At 42.5% G+C, this 23,231-nt stretch overlaps 1 protein-coding gene across 3 annotated transcripts in view; it reads right to left on the bottom strand.

The window, feature by feature from the left end:
* gpm6ab (glycoprotein M6Ab) overlaps window positions 1–23,231 on the bottom strand; it is a 57,745-nt gene that overhangs the window by 12,573 nt on the left and 21,941 nt on the right. The window lies entirely within an intron of this gene.

Here is a 23,231-nt window from a genome sequence, read left to right as displayed (position 1 = left end):
AACAGACATTTGGTGATCCTGAAACCATTGCTTCTTTGTATAAGGCCCCATTCTGATCATCTGGACATGGAATTTGATGCCAAGAGTTTGACGACAGAAATCTGAGGCGATCGCCCGGTACTCGAATGCCGTGGAAGCCACAGCCGGTTCAGAGCAGGAGAACAATAAAGTCACAGCGTTCCCTCATTTGGGAATACGGAAGAGCGTCTGGATTTAAATCAGCTCGGATGCACGCAAGGAATGCTAAAGAAGCCGGAGTCTAGCGCAGAGTCGGAGGCGGAATGCCATCGGACCCGTCGGCCATTAAGTGCAGTTACAGATTCACGGCTTGCAGGGAGAAATGAGACGGGCTGTTTTGTCATTATTATTGCGCACGCATGGGTGGGGATGAGCATCAGATGGAATGGGTCAGGATTTTTCATGATGTTTTCCCCCTGGCTGAGTGGGAGAGAGGTAGCGGTACGGGGCTCTCAGACACAGGCTGTGATGACTCATTCCTCCCAGGCAGCATCCATATGCGCCCCCCTCCGCGCCCGCACCTCTACCCCCACTCCCACCCCAATCCCTTTTCAACCTCCCTGCCCCCTTTTTTTCAACCAGCAGCTTTACTGGTCTCCCCATGGAGTGGTGAGTGGGGACACCAGTCATGTTCTCCACCCCTCCAGCCCCCACCCCAACATCCTTACATTGTCCCCTGACAGACTGACCACCAGTTGACCCCAAAATCCAGCCTACAGTCTGTCTGTGCTCCCCTGGTGGCAGTATAGAGGTAGTATGGCCTCTTGACCCCCACACAAAGCCCTCCTTGACCCTGCAGACCTCTGACAAAGACAGATAGATGGCCTAAGGAAAGCCGTTCAGTTCCTCATGGGCCAGCTCCTTACTGATCTGTCAAATCTGGTCTCCATGGGGATTTTAATTAATTAACTTTTTTTTGTACATGCATTTCCCCCACCTATTCACAGCTTCCACTGACCCCAGACTGGCCAATGATAATATAATACCCTGACCCCTCCCTTCATTACTAACATGGGTGCAGAGTATTACCTGGCAGGCTCTTTTTCGGGAATACTGACAAATAGGAAACCATGCTTTGAATGGTTAGTATTAGCAGATGGGTACAAATTTGAGCATTATGTCACTTACTGCACTAATAAGGCTCAACATGTAGCTAAGGGTACAACACTGAAAACTTACAATTAAAAAAAAAAAAAAAATTCCCAACATGATATGTATTTTTGGTCAATAATTTCATATCAAGGGTGTTCTAGTATTACACTCAATTCCGGTAGAAAAAATAAAGACTTGTAATGCAGCAAACTCAATAATATGCTCACTTAGCGCACTACACATAGAAAGCACTATAAAAATAAATATTTTTAATATCATGCCATTTTAAGTGTTATGATTTAACATCCCAGCCGTGGCTCCTCTACACTGCAACATCTAAAATGCGAAATAAACAAGCAGCGTTCACGCAGTGGCGGTTTGATCAATGAGGCATAGAAATTTCCTCCAGAAAATATTGACACAGGGTAGCTGTGAAATAGACAGAGCTAATACACATCCAGGGCTTATTCCAGAGTTCTCACCAAGACGGATTGCTCGGTGAGCCCAATAGCGCCTTATCAGCACAACGCCATTTCGAGCCCCTGTCCACCGGATGAGGGACACACACCTGAGTTAAAACTCATTTAAATGGTAATCCTCTGCTTTTGCCTAAAGCAGAAACATTACTTTAACTAAAGGAGGGAATGCTCCTCTCTGCACTCATTAATATGTATGAGCAACAGGCTGAGTTTTCTGGGAATACCATACATTAGTTGCCCTGTTTTCTTTTTTTTTTGTTGTTGTTTTTTTTTTCTGATCTATTCTCAGCTTCAGATATTTAGAATGGCATCCGACTTCTGGATAAAACTTGGATAGGTGGACACGAAGTTGCTGAACTTCCAACAGCTTATGCATTTTTCTTGCTTGGCATCTGTGGAGAAGATTCCAGAACAACTTCCCTTAAAGGGTCATTATACCCTAGATAACTTCTTTTTTTTTTTTTTGCTGTTTGGCCCAATATTTTCAAACCAGATAAACATGGCTGCCTGTTCATAAACTCACATATTCCACCTAAACAGCCCACTAATATATGTTTCTGAAAACATTTGAGGTGAGAAATAGATCATGTAATTGCTGAGTCTTGAATCAAATTTGATCAGAAACACCTAGTGGGACAATTTTATCAGAGTTTAAAACAGCTAGGTGCAGCTACACTGTAAACTAATTTGCATAGAGAACACTTTATGCAAATGAGATGGACACTCCCACTCCAACCAACCCCAGGAAGAATTTTTCATAATTCTGTGGTAGGTGGAGCCATGCTGAAACAACAGGTGGAATTACTCTTTGAGGAAAATGTACACTGAAGGCATAAGCTGTCCTGATACAGAGCCCCAAACCAGTGGGATGGAGATGCTGGGTTGGTCCAGTGGTCATAAATGCACAGCAGCTATCTGCGACAGATCTCTAATTCACCTTAATGCCAGTGATCTCAAAGCCAAAGGTTTACACGGCACAGGGGCAGTGCTTCTTCCCCTGAAGTAGAAAACTGCCAGTCATGCCTGTGCACAGGAATGTAGCCAATCAGAAGCTGTCGTAGAGCACACAGTGCACATGTGCCAGATTCCTGCAATGGCTAATGCTTTATCCACATACACGTAAATATGCAAGTATGTGCACACAAAACACACGTACACGCACAAAGTTGATTTTACAAGCCAATTATTATCTGACATCCACAGCTCAAACAAGCTCATACATGCCTATGCTCGTGCACAGATACCCACGGCCAAATATAGCCCTGAATCTGCATCTTTGTGTTGTGTTCAGTACCTGACAATCTCGCCTCCCTCACACAAGTGCACAGTACACTACAGTCTGTTCTTGATTGCGGATAATTTTTTCTTCTTTTTTAGTACAATAGTACAATGTAAGAAGCAAATGAAACAAGGAAACAGGAAAAACTATGTTTATATTTTTTGTTTTAGAAAATTGTTACTTTTTTAGTTGTTTCTGGCAGGTAACTGATATTAAGTTAAAAATTAAAGATTAAAAATGTATGCCCTGTTTCCCCATTTGCAATGAACACTTTGTCTTTGAATTATATCAGCCAAGACAACTCAATTAGTATCTATTAGTCCAATATTGAAACACCTTGGCAATGGACTGCACATTGACTGTAATGGACTTCCAAAGATATAGCGATATAGGGGCGATATAGCTCAGGAGGTAAGACCGATTGTCTGGCAGTCGGAGGGTTGCCGGTTCAAACCCCGCCCTGGGCATGTCGAAGTGTCCTTGAGCAAGACACCTAACCCCTAACCTCTAACTGCTCTGGCGAATGAGAGGCATCAATTGTAAAGCGCTTTGGATAAAAGCGCTATATAAATGCAGTCCATTTACCAGATATGCCTCCTTGAAGCAGTTTTTTTCCTCCTCCTCTATTTTGACTCTCAGAAAGTTATTCCTCTGTGATAATAACTGTCAGAATTTTACAATTTGCCACAAATTCATTGTGCAAGCAATCACCCTCTAGTTAAAAAAAGCTGCGTGCATGTGATTAGTTCTTGCGAGCCAATTTCCAAATTGATTTGTAACTGACTATGCCTGCCTATATGAATTTTTTTTTTTATTCTTGCGCGTCCATCTGTGAAATGATCTAATTCCGTCTGCCAGTGATTAAATTAACTGGTAGTAAAAGGAAACGACTGTGATATAGAGTACGGCCTAACCAATAAAATAAACATGATTTCACATTGTTAGACTCTCAGCAAGCAATGTGTTGCATAGGATATTTTAATAAGTGTTCAATATACCTGTAGTGGAATATAACAATACATTAAAATAATTGTGTGTGTGTGTGTATGTGTGTGTGTTTGCCTTGAATAGTTATACAGTACAAGACAAGACTTCAGGGTACATATATTGCCACAAGAGCCAGTCTGATTGGCCACATATGTCTTGAATTTTGTTCAGTCCCTTCCATCACTGAGAGCTGTGCAGCAATGCCATCTTCAATCTAAGGTTATGAAACAGACAGAGCAATTTAAGATCCACAGATTCACATCAGTGATGTAATCTGAAGATAGCTGAGCTGTGAATAGCCGGGTAGTGCGCCACCCATAACAAACACTGCTGGGGCCTCGCTGTTGTGGGAACATGATGACATTGTTCTTTAATGTTCCTGTGAGAGTCCTGCGATTGGCCGGGAGGGGGATTATTTGCTGTTGCGAAAGATATTCAACCCATCAATCAAGGAACATTTATATGTCAACAGCATCCCCCGTAGCCAAATAAATGCCAGCTGAATCAAACGATTATGCGCCGCATTTTACTTAATTTATTGCACGCTGCCCATTAAGGTAAATACACATCCTAGACGGTATTCATTAAGCCTGTGTGCGGCTGGATAATTAACTTCATTCGTGATATAGTGTCACTCGTAGGAACCCCTACCCCAAGTACTGACGCCATGATGCTAGCTTGCTGGACGAAGCCAATTCATTTAATCTTCCCCACTTTTCATTGGCTGTGATTGATATAGTGGCCTGCCAGCATTCAGCAGCAGTCAGTACAAGTACAGCTGCCCATATGGGGCGACATAGCTCAGGAGGTAAGACCGATTGTCTGGCAGTCGGAGGGTTGCCGGTTCAAAACCCCGCCCTGGGCATGTCGAAGTGTCCTTGAGCAAGACACCTAACCCCTAACTGCTCTGGCGAATGAGAGGCATCAATTGTAAAGCGCTTTGGATAAAAGCGCTATATAAATGCAGTCCATTTACCATTTACCATTACCATTTACCATCCACATGCATTTACGGTCCTACCAAAAGCTGGAACGGCACAAGCTAACAGCTGCCGATGCTGTGGCCATCCTTTTAACCTTGGTCGCAGATGCAAACTGCTAGCCGCTTTAGCCAGAGACCCTTTTCATATATGCAAAGCAATGGCATCTCCATCCGTCGTTTGTTTCAAATCTGTGCACAGATGCCTGCATGAATGTGGTTAGCATCCATGCATCAAGTTGGGCTGTCAGGGACATGGGGTGCGATGGCATTCAGAGCCCCATCAAGCTCAGAGGTTGCTCTGTTTCATCTCCAGTGAATTTCTGCTTGGTTTCCTGCGTATGTGTGACTGGAATATAATGATGTGATGACTGTTTGTCTGTGACATCATTAATGCGTATGGGGGATAAAGGGGAATAATGCAGTCAATCTAAAGGCAGGAACACATACTGATGGACTACAAAGATGCATAAGCCTTCGCAAATGCATTTCTTGTGTAACGACACCAAACAAATCATAGCATAATCTATATATCTACACTTCCCAACACCACTTATAGTGCTCAGATGTACACAGACATGTATGCAAATGGACAAATATACACAAACGTCCAGTCACACACACACACACCACACACACGTTATCATTTAAGACATACTGAAATACAGATACACACAGGCAGACACGCACATCCATTCTCTTTACAAGTTTATTTGAAGCTAATGGCTGAAGAAGCACAGAGTTTAAACAGAATTCATGGCCTCACTTTCCCTTTCCAGATGCAGACAAATCTAATACGCCACCGAATCGCTTAATGTTTCAATCAGGGGCTGTGGAGCGCCCCCTGCAGATCCTCTGTGAGACGCAGACTTCCACTGCTCCAGCATAATTTAATCAGCACAGAGCTGTTTGGCAAGGGAAGTCAATAAAACGTCCATTTCTACCACTTTTGAGTGGAATGGGGGACCTCACAGTACCACACAGTGCAAAGGCACAGTGCTACTTGGCCTTGTGTGCTTGTGAGTGTGTGTGTGTGTGGATATCATTTTAAAACAATGACCTCTGGTATCTAAAGCACATCCTTTATTTACTTACTATTAAGCATCAATGATAAATACTGTGCAGATATTGTACATTCAATGTGAATATTGATACTGAAGGTGCCCACATAAACTCATGCAGTTGTCTCCATGGAGATAAAAAATGGGAGCAACTTAATCCTGCTGTGACGCTTCAACAATGCTTGCACGTCATTTCCTTCATTAAGATGTGCATAAATGAAAAATGCAAAAGGCAGAAACATTTTAAAGCATGCTGAACTCACATGCTGAAGGCACTTCTGGTTCTGTTTGTAAAAAAACATATCTTTGACGTTCAAACACAAATATGTTCAATGGATTGGCTTAGTTTAAAAAATTTTAATACTATAGCCGTTGAAATGCCAATCATGTGGTCAACCCATCGGATAAAGATGACAATGATGCAACAACTCTAAGACCGAACCAGAGCTTGGACTTTGTGACTCTACAGTCGTAATCGTTATAGCAACAGAACATGCTACCCAAGGAGCTTAAGAAAACAAAGGCCTACCGCTGGCTCCAACGGTAAAGCACTCACACTGCTACAGTTTACTTTAAACAAGGGTAGTGACAACAGAAATTCACTTATTGCCAGTTCCAATTCCAGAAAATGCTAACATGCTAAACACAAACGTGCTAATTTTAATAAAGGCAGGTCTAATAAATGGCAGCGTAAGTCATATGCTGCAGTGAAATTCATTAGGATGGTAAGACTGGTTGTTTCATTCTAATAGTGTTTGGTAAATCAGGCTGTAAACCGTATAAAAATTCCAACGGTCGATGAAATTATCCCCAGTACAGCAAGCTGTGAGGGTCTGATATAATAAGTTGCCTCCGGGCTTAGCTTAAGCTATTACTTCTTAAATGATTTTTGATTATTCTAATGGAGGGATAAGAAAAAAACTGAAGAAACGAGGAAATAAGAAAAGATTAATACTTTTTCTCGCCACCCAAAATGCCTTATGACGCAGGCCTTATCAGAGAAGAGTATATTCTGGGCGTTTTAGAAAGGCTGAGGTGGCACGGGAGTGTGAGCAATCGGGAGCACAGAAGAACAATGGCTCTGGGGTGCTCACACACACACACACACACACACACGCCGCAGTCCCATATATCACCTGGGCTGCACATCTCAAGGGAGAGGGGGTGGGTGGTTGGTTGATTCAAGAGTAAAACGTGCTGAGAAATGCAGAGAAACTACACACTGCTAAGGAGTAGGGACGGGAATAGTTTAGATTTTGCTGATACTGGTGCTAAAATGATACTGGGGCAGTGCCAAAACAGTGCCTGTACCCGTACCTTCTTTAAAATAAACAACAACATTAAATAATGTCTTTTTTTTCAAAGGTAAAATGAACGTGCAGAGTTGTTTTATTTTCTTGTTAGAATTATACTTTACGCTTATAAGTTATACTATTTTGCTTTGGGTGTTTTGACCAAGTCTAATGCTAGCTAGCTTGCTGATGGTACCTGCTGTCACTGAATGAGTGGTCAGCGTGAGGGTGAAGTCAGTTAGTGAAGACATGTGGCACCAAAATCTGTTACGATTCGGTCCGGTAGGTACTGGTCATAAGGGAACCGGTGCCATAGTGGTACCAGGTTCCGGTACTCAACCCTATTACAGAGCGCGCTGAAATTGACTGGAGTGAGCTTCCCGAAGTTCTAATAGAATCCAATCACCAGAGAGGGGTGGCCAGAGAGTCAATTGCCCTGAGCTAGACAGAAGTATCGCATGATGCCACTGCACAAGATACTGCTGGCAGGCTCACCACAAACACTGGCTGCACCTCCTGCCCCCAGCTGAATTCCTGATTGGCACCAAGTGGTGTCAAAGTTACAAGGGGTTATTACAAGGTGTGAGAATGGTGTGAGAATTAATTGCTTTTTTCCCGAAGCGGACCGGGGCAGCAACTGCAATTTCACCAGGGAGGGACCAGAGAGGCATGAGGTGATAAAAACCGTCAAATGAAAATAAAAATCTTAACAGTGTGAGGATTCCACTCCAGTAGGTTCCTGTTGTTTTTGTTTTTTTCCCCCACCACATAATTTATTAAAACACTGACTGAAGAACAAGTCAGGAAATAGATTTGGGGTGCAGGCCTCTCCTAACACCAGAGAAAGACATAAACAGTGGTTACATAAGGCCAAGGGAATTACAAGCCCATAGGTTTAAAAGTTTAAATGGAATGTTGGGTAAGTCTGAAGGGGGAAACAGAGAAGGAGGGAGAGAATAGAGAGATAGGGGGTATAACTGAATGGCTTGTAAAATAGTAGCTCAGGCCTGTTTTCAAAGGATTTTTCATCTTAAGCCTCACATTCCTGGTAACCATTTTGTAAAATGTTCATTGTAATTTTGGATGAGGGTGCTGGATGTCAGGCATCCACATACTTTTGGCCATGTAGTGTACACTGTGTGTTGTGTAAGAATGAAAGAAATAAAAATGCTAACTTGTCTCTGAAGTTAAAGAAGTTCTGAAATAGGATCAAATGTCATGGAACCTGTCCGCCTCCTCTCTAAAGCCATAACCAAGACCCAAGATTTATACCCAAGATCTGCAGACCTGGGATGGGAGTAGGCAAATACACGGGATACTCTCCTTCACGGTTCTGTGCAAACAGGGAGCCACTCGGTCATTCCAAGTGCCCTTGAACCATAAACACTGTCTATGGAAACCACTTCAGCATCTGGTCCCCAGAGAGATGCAACACAGACAGCTGCTGATGAAACCTGGTCTTAGAATCAATGCCCCGCCCCGATTCCACCCAACCCCCACCGCGTGCTCCGCACTGTCCAAATCCCTTAACGTCCGGGACGTTAACGGCCCACTAAATCACCAGCTGCGCTGGACGTAGAGTCATGGAGGGCTCTGGACCTCCAGTGACACGAGCAGGTCATGTGTTTGCGTCCCTTCAGCAAAATACTTAACCCAGATTGCCTCCCAACCCTGGGCAGCTGAGATGAGCTTCCTGCAGGGCCTGATTAACATGTCAGTCAAGCACCATGACTGACACACCAATGTGCCACAAAGTGTGAATCAGAATAGAATGAGCAACAAAAAAAATGACCACATGACATGACCTTCCCTCCACCACAGAGATTTGTGATTTGCACTAGAGCATCCTGATTGTCTTGAAGACCCCCTCCCCCATACCCTCCCCACCTCAGGGGAACCATATGCCAGCACCACAGACCAGGAAGTAGTGATGTCTCATGTATCAGTTTTGATGCACCCCTCCCCCCACCCTTACTCTGGCCACCATCATGTCATGGTTTAGCGGCAACTTCGCAAAATAAAACAATGTGATTTTTTTTCCAATTCTCGAGCCAGCAGTTCGCCAATACCACCCCCTGCATTCCACAGTAAACCAAATGAGTCATCCTGAATCTCGGCCTCGTCTCCTCTGGGCACCGACGGCCCCAGGACCGCTCTGCCGCAAACTTATCGTCCACTTTATTTTCCACGATGGCTTAATTATTGCGCTGCCCCCCCCCACCCCACCCATGAGCGCACACTATCGAAAACAACAAATGGTGAGCCGAGTGAGAGAGCTCTGGCTGCTTCATCCATAATTTAGGCCCAGCTCAGCGCCTGCCTCTCCGAGAGGTGTCTCTGAGCCCATAAATAATTCAGCGGCGTTCGCGGCGCCCGCCCCGCTCTTCGCCCGCCCGCCCGCCCGCTCTCTCATTCAGGCCCCTTCCCTAACGAGAGACCAGGCTGAAGGGATTCGCCGGCTGTGGTTCTCCTCAGCTCCTGGTAGGCTGGTGGGTAGATCAGAGTCAATGGGATGTCGAAAAAAGTGACAGGGTAATATTTGCTGTGGGCGGTTTTAGCGTGAGTGAGCGTGAGTGGTAGCTTTATAGCGAGGCTGCTGCAATGTCAGGGCAACATCCCAGTGTCGTCGACGCATAGCAGAAATGCTGTGAGAATGCTCTGAGTTGAAAGGGAACTAGATGTTCTCAACTCCAAATTAAAATTCTGAAAACTACTTATTTTTTCAGGTGCAGGATCAGTACATATAATTTTAAAAAATATATAATTATAAAATGTATCAAAGACAGCAGTCCCAAACAGACAAATGTATTTCAGCTATGCTTTGCGTGTGATTCTCTATTGCTGGGCAAACTCAAAGTTCTGAGGATCACGTCAAAAACAATGTTCATCCAGATTAATTGGGGTTATAGCTTTTGAGGTCTGAAACTGCAATCTTACATGTCCTGTGCCAAATAACAGTAACTGATGCACAGACCTTAACATAAGTCCACAATTAATGTGAATTGTGTTGAAATACAACCGCCAGCTGAATGGCAATACAGTGGTCCATTAGCCTTACGACACAGCTGAAATGACTTAGCAGGTTTCTTACTGCGAGGGATCTGCTGATTACTTTGTTCTGCACACAAAGGGCAGAATAACACAAGGCATGTGATCCTGCCTCTAATTTTAACATGACCCAAATCTGAATCACTGCTTTGATGCCGACGACACATCTCCTTCAGAGCAACAGAACGCGTTGCCCCCGACGACAAAGGGGTTCCCTCCCCTCCCCACCCCCCACCCCCCCCCCCGTCCATCCGTCCCGACGTCCCCTCATTTTCCCCCTCCGATCCCCACCCCATCTGCCAGACAACAAACGGGCAACAGGGGGATTAGCCTCTGCTTTAATCCAAACGAGGTCAGAGGTCACAATTATCTAATGGTTACCTCTTGGGGGAAGCAAAAGAGGAGGTGCTTTATAGAAAGAGTGACCAAGTAACAATTAAAAGACAAAGAGACCCAGCCTTGCCTGTATCTCACTTTACATGAATACACACAGCCTTGTGAGGACAAGGGGTCGGTCAGAGGAACTGGGGCGGTTGTGGTGCAAAAATGATTTATGACAATATATACAGTTATGACAATACAGACTGGGATAAAATCACCCCAGAAGCACCCTCAACTGGGTTTTTAAAAAATAACACAAAAATTAGGCTTTAAATCTTTCTGTATTATTGATGTCTTCATCGAGTCATTTGTCAGACCGCTAGGAAATCTGACAGTAATTGGTGAAATTCAGGTACGTTTGAGACATGGCACCTTCAATTTTTCATGGACAAAAATTACAAACCCTAACTATTCACTCCACACCAACAGTGCCGCCAAACATTTGCAGTACAGAATAACTTAGCAAGACCAGGGATGGTGGGTCTTTATGGCCTGGCCCACTGATAATAAACAAAGAAGAAAAAAAAGTGAAGGGTTTGTATGTTTGTTAACATTTAGCTCCCTTCTCCCTTCACTTCTGACCCACCCCCCTGCCTGAAGCCAGCAGGTTTTGAACTCTACGGGCTCCTGAATCATCCGCGCATGTTTAATCGACCAGCGGGGTTGCCATGCCAACCAACGGTGCAAATTCTACTTGAGAGCAGTGACCCACTTACTGTACGTCAACAATTTCTGTGGGACAATAGTGAATCAGACACATTACAAAGATTGTGCTCTGGGGCAATTAGGCAAGGGCTCCTGCCTGAAAGCTCAAACACTGATTTTCAGGGTTAAAAAAACAAAAAAAAAACGCAATAGCTGAGTATACAGTTTCGTTCACCGTAATGTGCATGTGAAAACAATTAACTTATGACACCCAACAATATCCCCCTACAAGCACCTTGTTTATATCCTAGTAATCTCTTATTAAACTCATAGCCAAAAAAGTGATTATTCACATCTGCACCGACGACTGTAACATGCTTTTTTAATGAGGTGAAAGAATGTATCTGAGCACTGTTGATGGCTCACACGAGAAATGCCCCCAGATTTGACCTCACCAGCTACATCCTTCAGAGCTCTGCATGCTTCATTGCTATTAATAGGTATAAAAGCAAGTATGAAGAACAATTTGTGGAACTGGCCTGAGCTAGTCATGGGCGGAGATCAGTGCGATATGGGGGTGGGGGTGGGGGTGGGAGTGGTGGGGGCAATCGTACAGGAGGGTGCAGCTAAAGGGCGCACGGTTGGGGGTGGAGGCATAGCACTGTGCCCTGCTTCGACACACGGCTCCAGGAAGCCTGAGGAAAATCGCTGGCCTAATACAGTTAAGACTGGTTTTAAGGGACAGGACTGGTAATCCTTACACAAAAAGCCCATTGCCAACCTATTGTATAAGGGATTGAGACAGCTGTCTACTGTTCTGCCAACAAGCTGTACATTCAGACAAGTATTTCACACTGTACAAATGACTGTGCCTGTTTCTGTTCTCTTACTGGACATGAATACCCCATTTGTGTAGTTACAAATGGCATCATCTCCTGTATAAATTTTGGTAATTAATGTACAGCTGTGGCTTTAAATGCTTTTATTTATATATATATATATATATATAGTTCCGTACATATAAGGAGGTACATGATGCTGTTTGATTCATTGAAACTGTGCTGTCATTGATTTAGCTTGTTTTTCTTCTGAATTCACTTGCATGTTTGCTTGGTTCACAGCTGTGGGAATGTTGTTACTCATTTCTTCTAAGCCCTCCAGTCATGCAGGCTGTGGTCTCAATCATCTGCATATTTCCCCTATTTCCAAGTTGTGTTGTGCAAGAACCTTTTACACAAGATAAAAAGTAGAGTAAAGTTTTACCACATTGTCGCTAGATTTAATCTAGTCTTTTGGGTCTATGGACATTATCATTATTACAGTAATATTTATTTATTTATTTATTTTTGCTATGTATTTCTCAATACAAAAGTCAGGGTTACTTCCCAGAAATCTTGCAGCTGGTTCAACTGGTTGAGCAAAAAAAATAAGAAGCCGGATTCCCATTTGTCTACAAACCCTAACAGGACAGGACCTGGTTATGTTTTTCATGGATTGTGTTTGTCTGGGAATCTGATCCAAAGAACAGCGAAACAGTGTGTGAGTGAATGAAAATGTCTGTTTGGCATTCCTGCTTTTATTAAAGTGATTGGCCCTTCAGCTAATGCTCAATATGTATACAATTATATATGGAGGAAAATAGGTTTTTGGAGTTCTTCATGGTGTCCACCATGTTCTTCAGAATAACAGATCTCCAGAATGTTCTGAGTGCCCAACGCGTGCCCCTGTTTGACTGAAGATTATCCTGGGGCAGGGGGGTGAGGATTTAGGCTGTGTGACATGGTTATGAGGCCCTAGGTCCCCTCCTCTGCACTTTTTAATGAAATCATAAGTTATACATATTCCACAGAGCTCAATGCACACCCCACTGTATGGCCTACATTAAGAAATACATTACTGCCAATATATGCAACTGCATATAGAATATATTTAATTATGGAATTAAACAGATATACTACTTTTAATGCTGTCTACGATTACATGTTTAATATACTGTATATCACAAAAAATTCTGGATTTTAGATATGAATAAATTACCCCCCCCCCTTTTTTTAGTGGGGTAAATGTGTATAAGGTGCTATGTTTGTATGGGCAGCTGCGGAAAGCCAAGTGCACCTGTCCCATCTGACTAATGAACAGAGATTGGCCAGCTTCACCAACCACCCTGAGAACAGATGAGTGACTAGTCGAGGCAAGCAGATTGGACGTGAAATTCGACTGATAGCGATGATAACGACATCGGCAGCGTTCCAGGTGACGAGCTCCGCGTTCACAGCCAAAACCCTACTGCAGCTACCCAGCCTCATTAAACCAGCCCTCTCTCTCTCTCTCTCTCTCTCTCTCTGTAATACAATACTGTAAATAACAGTAAAAGATAGCGATAGAGTGCAATGGCAGAGTGCTTTGGACTGAAACTGACACCAACTATCCAGTGCTGGGAGTGCTGAAAATCTTTTCTTTTTGGTCCATGCCCCCTCCCCCCCGCCCCCCCCCCACCCTCCCCCCTTGGTTTATGGCAGCCATATAAATCCCCCGGAAAGGCCCAGGCTGGACCTGCCAGACCATCGGGCAAGGCAGACAGATTGAGCTCAGTGGGAGGGGGGTGGTGGGGAGAGGGGGTGTAGGTGCCCAGAGAGAGCAGCGCATGCAAATCGAGCCCGTCCTATTAACATACAATAGACACTGGGGGACAATAAAGACTGGGACACCGGCCGCGCAAACAACTACCGCACACACAGCAAGACAATAACCATTTGTGTTCCACATTGCATTGCAAGTCAACTACAAATGGCCTAATGCAACTTTTTTTTTTTTAATCACAAATGACTCCATAGCCACAGACCACATACTGCATACCGCACGCATAAAATGCACCGAGTATTAAAACAGTTGCGTGTTTTGCATCTTCAATGCAAAATACATCTAAAAATGCTACTCCGTTAGGCTGTCGCTGGTCAGGTTCTGTTGTCTGTGTGGGGCGCGTGATTTAATTTTGTGGCTTGCTCCCGGACTCGTCATAATGAATGGGGCATCAGATACAGGGCGCACTGGGCGGTGGAGCAATGCATTACCCCGTCCCGAGCTGTATGAAGAACAGCGTCATTAAACCCGGAGACCGGGGCGACTCCTCTGCCCCACCGAAAATGATCTTTCACGCGCAGCGGCTGCAGGAGTGTGATCTATGCTTCGCCACCGGACAGTTACCTGATTCACTTGATATAGTGAGCAATGCAAGAAAAAGACCCAGCTACTGATCAAACACATACCGCATGTGCCATCCAAAGATGTGTCTGCTGACTCTATGACATTTTTAAAAACCCAGCGTTAGTGATATAAATTACTGACCTGAAAGTAATTGGCCTTAGCGTTTTTCATACCTCCCTCTTGCCTCTTTGCCCTGCGATACGTCAACCTGTAAATGCTTAATGCACTAAGCCTGCAGTACAAGCCTGTGTCTCTTTAATGACATAAGACTGTACGGAAGCATAAATCTGTTACTCATTAATAGGAAGAGGCTGCTATGTAAGCCCATGTCTCCTTAAAGAAAAATATTACTCAGCAGTGCAAGACTACATAGTGTGAAGCCACTATGTAGAACTGGACAACAACAGGGGGCCAATGCACCCCTGGGGGTCCTTGAAGGTACTGTTGGGGGTCCCTGGCCAGACGTGATATACAATGACAATATACTGCACAGATTTGGGAAAATATTCCAAAATTAAAATTTTATATAACCCCTATGATGGGGTCCCATGGATGCCTTTGAGCCTGGGTGGGGTCCCTGCCTCAGAAAATTTTAAAAGGCCCTGTTAAAAACAGTGACTCGTGAAGTGTGTATATCTACGCCTCAACAGGGTAAGGCAGTACATTATGGCTGTAGCGTACAATATGTCTATGCCCCATCAGAAAATGCCTCATTAGTAAGACTGTTGTGTAGAGATGTGGTTCATCATTAGAGTGCTTCTAGTACAGAAGGGTACAGATTAATAGAGATGTGGCACAGTGTAAACCTTTGACTCCATGATGGATTATGGCTGCGGCGTAAAGGGCGACAGTGTGCCGGGGCACTGAAGACGGGCCTGCATGCGCGGGCCAGACAGAATCCAGATGTCACTGCGGTTCCACTCAACAGCTCATCTCCGAAATGCTCATAACGCCGCCATCACGGCCTCCTGCCTGTTCAATGTTTAACGGCTGCCAGATGGAAAAATCTATCTGACCCATTAACCAAAACAAGTCCGGCCTTAATGGGCCTCTTACATTAAAATATGGCCGCTGTTCTCTGACCCTGTGACACAATTTCCCTCTCTCTCTCTCTCTCTCTCTCTCTCTCTCTCTCTCCCACACACACACACACACACACACACACACACACTTTGTCATTTGTAGGCCCCTATATAATACAGTAAAATGATGGGCCCTATTTGACAGTGAAATAATTATAAAAAGTCGCTAATTCATAGATGTATTCCTCAGTGTTTCATGGCTGATGCATATGTTTGTAGATATCATTCTTCTGTTGACAGCATGATAACTGCATTTCCCAGGATTAAGTATCAATTCTCTTCTGAAAGAAAATAGTGTTCTCTTTCCTGGATAGAAATGACAGATTTTTGCTGAGGGGAGTTGCGTGATGAATGTCATTTGATACTCCCGGTCAGCGGCAGTTTAGCACGCGTCCCTAAAACAATTTTCAGATCTGCCTGTCAAACCGAACACTCCAATGACACTTCCAACAGGAGGTTCCATTTGTGTAGCAGCACACACACGTGCCAGACACCCCTCCAGAAACTAACAAGATGAGATGATGCAATAGCACTGATACCCAGAATGCATTTCTTATTTCCCGCTTATATACATTTTTTAAGTATATCACATTTCATCTAAAAATTATTATTTATTATTTATCAGCTCTTATATTAGCATTCAAAAGAGAAAATCGATTTCCTCAAACCAAAATAATGGCAGCAAAATCAAATCAAAGTTTATGGATTAAAATGTTTTACACATTTACAAAATACCAAACAAATTAGCTAATAAAAAGATCAATGAAAATTAGTTGTGACAGCGTAATGAAAGCAAAATCATGCAGGGATCAAAACTGCCCATTGTTAATTGTTCCTGACATAAGTAAGGTAAGCATTTATAAACGCCTACACCATGGTGCCAAACTGAGACTGGGTCTGAAAGGTTTTTGTTTTTTTGTTTTTGTTTTCCCCCAAATATGATTAATGGTCTCACAAGGCAATGACTGCTCGTCAATCACTGTGTGACAAAAGAGCTGACATCTGAATCAGATTAGACCAAACAGAATTTGCTATTGCGGTACGTGCCACATGACTGCAGGGGATCAACCCTAGAAAGACAAACGAATGAAATGAAAGGCATATTCCATAGCATAGCTTCCCAAACCACAAGCTTTTCAGTGTTAAAGGGGTATTTAAAGATGCATACTCTGTGGTTATAACCAATTTATTGTGGCTGAACATCACATTAAGAGGCATCCTCTTGAGTATGGCTACTCTTTATCCAAGACATACAATATTCGAACCAACTTAGAATGGGACACCTTCTGCTACATCCCTTACCAACAAACATAATCTTTGACAAATTTTGCATTTTGTCCTTATGTTTTACTTGGAAATAAATAAAATATAATCAATAAATATAAAGCAATATAACATATGAATCTATATGAAGCAAAAACAATGTCTTTTTTTTCCCTATCATTCTGGTCATCGCTGAACTGAATGTGAATCTACATATCTAATCAACATGAACAGTTCAGAAGGTAGTCATGAGGTCCATTAGCTCCCTCCAAAATGTCAATCAGCACAGTTTTTCAAATCTCCTCCTACAGTCAAGACCTGCTTCCCCTTTATGTGAATATTGCTAGTGATGTGAACTTCTATTCATTGTATTTCAAAATGCATTTGATGACTGCCAAGATTGAATGCTTGAATTATCCAATTCCTCATTCCCCCCAAGCACTGATTCCCTATGTCTGTGAAAACTAATGATCTGAATTCGCTCATGCATTCAGATATAAAAATGAATATCAGTGAGATGTTTTTTTTTTTTTTTTCTGAAGCTGTCGCCCACCAATACTGATGAGAAAGGGCACGCCACTGACTTTTGTTAATTGACAATCTGTAATATTCTGACCCAGGTAATCAATTAATTATCTCATGCTTGAATATTCACATATTCAGAATGTCAAATATATGACTTCATCCCTGTGTGGAACTGTGGTATTACCATTCAGAGTATGAAGGTGTGCCTCCAGCACATGCTCAGTGCAGGTTGGGTAATGGTTAAGAAACCATCACCTTTTTGCAGGTTGCCTGCTACGCTAGCCTTGGTGGGAATCACTTCCGCTTGGTCCAAACTCTGAGTCTCTGACTGTTCCCTCCATCCTAAAATTGAGCTCTCTGCCTGGTCCAGTTCTGATGTCACGTCGGGGATTAAGCTTCAAGTGACCCCGACTATGACGTGATGAATGCTGGCACAAGAGTCGTCGTATTTAATGCTGATGCTAACCGTGAAAGATTAGCACTACCTCCGGTACCTACCTTTAAAGAGGCAATGAACAAAGAGGAAAAGCTCTGATAATCTCCCCAAGGGTAAGAAGAACTGAGATCTTCCTCTGATCTCTGTCCCTGATCTAAATGGAGTGGATTGCAGTCAGACTATGAAAAAAGAGGATTGATTGACTTCTCAGCCTTATCACGCTCAAAGGCCCTGGGGATGTCCAGTGCTCCAAACTTTAAAATAAGCCAGCTAAACTTCACACCCAACCCTCACAAGACTGAAAAATGTCCAGAGGCCCAAATGTCTTCCCAGAATAGAAGCTGACAGCTTCTAGGCAAGAGCTTTCTTCCTGTGCCCATCTTCTGTTGGCTGGGAATACAGACAGCAAGAGCCTGGATTTCTGCATAACAAAGATCTTCAATTCTTTGGGCTAAAACGATCCCAAGATCGATAGATGGACAGAGACGTTACAACACAGATATTCTCTATACTGATATCAAGATAGTCACATAAAACACAAAAAAGCTGGTATATCCTGTAAATTAGTCTTGTAAATGATAGTGTTATTATTCACCCAACATTAATTCATTAAGTACATTTTGAATTGGCAAAATCAGCTTTTCTGATTATCTATTAGAGAATTATTTACTAATCCAATAAACACTGTAGCTACTAGCAACCTTTATTGGAAATGTGTTTGTGGATCAGCACAGCCAAACTCTTCATTGGGTATAAACTATGCCACTAAAATGGCAATTCATTTTTGTCTGATAAAATATGTAACATAAAAACCTGTTTCGACTTGAATCAGTGCATCTGTGCCACATGAAGAGGTTTTTTATAGCCTAATCAACACGGGGCAAAGGCTCCTGTTCGAATTAACACAATAAAATTAATAAAACACTGAACACTCTCCTTCTGGGTGTGCTGTTCCACAACTTTGCTGAACGCTGGGGGTTACATTTGTATGGCTTCAACTGCCACAAATGCTTTGCTCAATGGTTTCATTCACTTTCCAGTATTTTTCAGAAACAATTTAGGCCCATACAAAATAGTCCCATGTAACGTCAGCCCTTTTGGGTTATATATGTGAACAAATGTGTTTTCTGTTTGTTAGAATCACATTTGTGATTCGGAGCTAAAACACATAGTTTGTGCAGTTGACATCTCCATGCCAAAAACAGTACCTGTGTCCTGCAATAACACAGACAGATTCATAATTAAGAATTCAACATAGCGGAAGCTATATAAACAACATTAGCCTCATTAGGCTTGACAATCATGAAACAACCCTTCCATCTTCTTGCATTATTCATACACACAGTGCATGTTTCTATGCTAAATGGCCCACAGTTTGATGCTCATAAAGTAGATGTTAAGTATGTCCCTTGAGAGCAATAACAATGCCAGGGTTGATTTGAACCCAAGCTCCAAAATGCACGTACCTGTCATTTTTGTTTTTAGCAAGCAATATCTAAAGCACTTGGTTCATTAAAATAAAATCTGATAAAAATCTGGTGACTCCTGTCTTATGGAAAATATAATGGTTCTGTATTGCAGTAGCATTGGCAAATTAATTGGCACAACATATATTGCAGTTGAGCAGGCGTGTCATTTAATCATATACTTGACACATTACCATGAATAATTGCAAAAGTGAAAAATGTCATCAAGAAAACAAAGGTTGGGGTGTTAGAAGGAATCTTGACTGCAGTGTCACTAATGCCTTTTAACTTGGCAAAGCAGTTCCTCCCAACAAATTGTCTGAGAACATAAAATGTCTGAGAGAAGAAGGTTAGTAAGGAAAAATACTGTGCAACTGCAAGTATAGTATTTTCATTAAGTACTCCAAAAAAGCAATGACAATAAATCTCTCTTTCTCTCTCTCTCTCTCTCTCACACACACACAACTCATTTGGAGGCTCAATACAATGCAGTACAATCTATCTCATTGCATCCATAAACTCTTTGATATGCTATTAAATAAACAATTCTGTACCAAACAAAAATTATAAAAACAATTTATCAGAACAGTTGTGTTTATAATTTATCATTGCTGTGTGGGTCAATGCCCTCATTTTCATCCAAACCTTGATTATTCTGTCACAAGTGATTTATAATCATTCCACTGAATAGAATTTCACTCCAGATAGGTATTACATGTAGAAATTTTCATTACCATTTCAGATCCTGCATTCTAATCTAACACTAGTGATGTCACAATAGCCCTACAAAAGTAAAGCCAGAGATGTCCAAGGGTTGCGGCTTAACTGGTTTCCCATTGGGGAAGATAAGCTTGACTCCCCCACAAGTCTTCAGATCAATGGCCTCACCTGTACAGATACAACTAATGATAAATTATAGATTTGGATTACGGAGTCCATACTCCCATTATAGAATGCTTAATGTGCTACATAAGACCACATATATCACAATATAACTGTGATACAGTGCATACAGTGGTGTCGTGTGGCCTACCCCACCACTGGAGCTCAATACTAGAGGCACTGCAGTACCATGGACAGCACCTATCTCACCTGAGTAGCAGAACCACATGAGGCTCTAATTTGTCTAAGCCACAGTACTATAGACAACACCTCTCTCTCAAATGAATGTGCCAGTACATTTACATATATCTGTAGCACAAGTAGTAAGAAATATGCATGACTATGATACATATGATTTTGCTTTAGTTTATGGTTTACAATATTTTGAGTTGTGTGTTTTGTTTTTGCTTTTACTTAATCAGTATAGGCATTTCATTCCTGAACTTTCCAAAGCCACAGGCCACATTGATAAATGGTACACAGTGTAGAGTTCAGCACCATGAAAATGAGCGCTCTGTAGAAATGTGCTACTACAACAGAAGGCTGACCTCTTTACGAGAGCTCAGCATTCTTTCCAGCAACACAGATTATTAAAATCATTAACATAATTAAAGGCCAACGGCCCGAGGAAGGTAAGCTATCTCTCTGCACTGAATACAATCTGATGGGCTTTATAAAGGTCTACCAAATGAAGCCAGATCCTGAATACTACTTCAGCCCCAAGCAACCAACTTCAAAGCCCAAGATGAATGCTGTTGCTCTTGTAGATCACGTTGCTATAATTCAGATGCATTTTCCGAAGGATATTTTCAGCTTTTTGTATGTGAAAACAATTACTGTGGTACGCCTACATTTCCCACTTGTTCTCAGATTCATGCTGAATAACCTGTGCCAACACAGTTAATGTGTGACTGGTTATTTTGCAACTGTATATATTGGTTTCCCAGTGATACGTGCACTCCACATATTGGCTTTACAGTTCATGCAGACTCAGAGAGGCAGACAGACAGATTGTTACACTGGGGGACAACCACTGCATGCAGCTCAGTTTTAAGCTTTAGATTCTGTGTACATCACCACAGGGGGAAAACGGACTCCTTTGAACAAGTCCTGCCTGAAGACCAGACAGGCTGTGACTTCTACAGTATACACAATACGTGCCTTTTCCTTATTTGGTGCCATAATAATAAAGTTAAAGGTCTTTATTGTTGACAATATAGAGGGAAGATTAAACAATTCTGTTAATTGACTGTTAACTAGCACTGAATATGACAAATAAATAATCTCAAAATTAGAGGCGCATCCAAAGATAGCATGATATGGATTCACGACAGTCATTGTATAGTGTAAACTATCACCATTATAATCTACATAACATGCTTCTTCAACATCATCATCACATTTACAATTTCAAATATTAAATAATTTGATGCATATTTTAATCAGTCAAATCAGATTTTCATATTAGTATCATTCGATGCGTAAAAAAAACGTTAAATAAATTAACTGTTTTTTTGGGGGGGTTTTTTTGACAACGTTGTCATCATCATAATCATGGTCATCATAAACATTTATTAGCCTTTCGGTCCCCACTGGACATCATAAGCATCGGGGTTCAAGGGAACGCTTTCTGCGGAGGCTCATCTGTCGGCTGATCCACTTAAGAGCACTAAAGGAAAAAAATGAATCCGAAGCTCTCTGCCATCTGCTAAAGATGAATGTTTTATTTATGTGTTATGAAGATTTGATGGGCAGGCGAGCACCGTTCGCACCGTGGGGGGAAGCTGTCGGGCGTTGGGCGTGTGAACGCTGTTCTGCCAGAGAAATCAGCGCCATTACAGCTAGTCCCCCATTACCTCCACCCTCCCACCCACAACAAAAACATAGGATGGGGAGGGAGGGGGTAGCGTCTCCTCCACTCTTTATCGCCCCCTTTCCCTTTGTATCTCTGGAAAGCTTTGCTATGCCATGTCGCGCCTCCAATGACAATTCCACTGCCAAACAGTTTATTAACTGGATTTGCATTGACGTTTCGTTGGTTTCTTCTCAATTTGCGGGCAACCAACAGTGTGTTAATTAAATAGTCTAGAACAGCAGCGCAAGGAAACCATCGCTGCCTTTCAGTCAATCCCATGGCATTCTCATCTCAAGGCATCACCCGTTCCAAAGCGCCGTTATGTTCTAACGCCGTCATTTCTCATATCTGTGAAATTGACATGCTCATTCAAATTTAACTCCCGATACAAATGGGGTATTTGCTAATGGACACTCCAGTGGTTGATTCCACAGGACTAGCTTCTTGAGCACAACACACGACACACGCAAGCGCTCGCCCGCACACACCTCCACGCCAAAATACCAATACATTCTCTTGGGTTTCCAAAGTCAGTGAGTTTTTATAGGCAATGAACCGTGAGAGCCAACCACCAATAAACGCTCTCGCAGAGGTTTTCATCGACCACTGTTTTAACGCGTGTGCGTTGCCATATGAAATGGTTTGACATATGGCTACTGGACAGCTGTGGTCTTAATTTATCCTTCTGGCAGTCAACAAAGGGAACTCGGAATAAAACGAAAATTCTGCATGCTTAAAGCTACTCTGTCGTTTTCATAAGTGGGTCAGGTCTAATAAGCAAACGTACAGCCATTTAAAGACAAGCGGAGAATGATAGATGGCAGCACTATCAATGGTCTGTCGCCGTTGCTATCCCAGTTTACCCAGTACCTTTGCCATTTATTTATTTATTTATTTATTCGAATGAAAATTGTGTATATGTTGCCGTGCTGCGGCGGAGTGATGTGACGGAGCTAAACACGCCAATGCATTTTATTTTGTTTATTATTTTCAATGGCTTTTGCAGTTGGTCTTCAAAACGTGTTTGATAATTGTACAGTGATTTATGTTCTATATTTTTTTTTTCATTCGGGTTGATCACGACACACTTATCTTATTTTTTCCTGCCACGCAACACAGTCCCCCTTCAGACTACGTGAATTTAAGCCTCGGCAAAACAAATAAAAAAACAAAAGACCGTAAATTCGAAATTTACACTGGGAAATAAAAGTCGCGTGGGTGCAATATTTAGTTTACAAAATACTTGTCCTAAAAATC

The sequence above is a fragment of the Anguilla anguilla genome, chromosome 5 (genome assembly GCF_013347855.1).
Source record: "Anguilla anguilla isolate fAngAng1 chromosome 5, fAngAng1.pri, whole genome shotgun sequence".
Lineage (NCBI taxonomy): Eukaryota > Metazoa > Chordata > Actinopteri > Anguilliformes > Anguillidae > Anguilla > Anguilla anguilla.
Note: the sequence above shows the minus strand (reverse complement) of the source record. Positions and strands in the feature narration are given on the sequence as shown.